This window comes from Physeter macrocephalus, chromosome 7 (genome assembly GCF_002837175.3).
Source record: "Physeter macrocephalus isolate SW-GA chromosome 7, ASM283717v5, whole genome shotgun sequence".
Classification (NCBI taxonomy): Eukaryota; Metazoa; Chordata; class Mammalia; order Artiodactyla; family Physeteridae; genus Physeter; species Physeter macrocephalus.
Window position 1 is genome coordinate 53179406 of NC_041220.1, and position 746 is coordinate 53180151.

Here is a 746-nt window from a genome sequence, read left to right on the forward strand (position 1 = left end):
TTTGTCCTGGAAAAGATCAGTTGATCAGTCCCTCTTACTTATGAGATAGATGCATTGTCCAGGAGACACTGGAGGAGGGAAGAGGGTGTATCAGAAGGAATTCTGGCACTATTCCTCCTGGAGATCTCTAGGATGCAAAGTAGGTTGCCAGGGAGGGATGGAAGGAATTTGCATAAGGAGCCCAGGGCCTCCTGGGAGAGAATGAATCTGGGACCCAACGCTTTGGGCCTCAATACCTGTTTTCAGACTTGCAAACTGGCTGGTCAGATGGAAATAGCATTGATCTTTCCAAGAGACAATAAAACTTGAGAATACAAAGCAGATTATAGCAACAAGACTTTTATTTTTTATTTAAATTATTTTTAAAACAGTACTTTTTCCCTAGAAGGTGGCACATTTTCAACAATAAAAAGTCTAATGACCCAATGATGCTCTGCCTAGAAATACATACATACAATATTAATTTGACAATATTAAATCAGTGGTAATCACCATAGAACTGGGCTGTAAGTAAATTGTATACTATAACAGAAGAATGTGGGATTCTAAGCCAATTAATAATATATAATGTATATAATAATATAGAGAGAGCAAACGCTTAGCCCATTTATTAAAACCAAAGTTTTCAAGCCTAATAGCACACAAGAAATAATCACACTAATTCTAAGTAATTACTGCACGTTCTTTTTTTTTTTTTTTTTTTTTTTTTTTTTTAAAAAGGGTTTGGTCTCGGGCTTCCCTGGGGG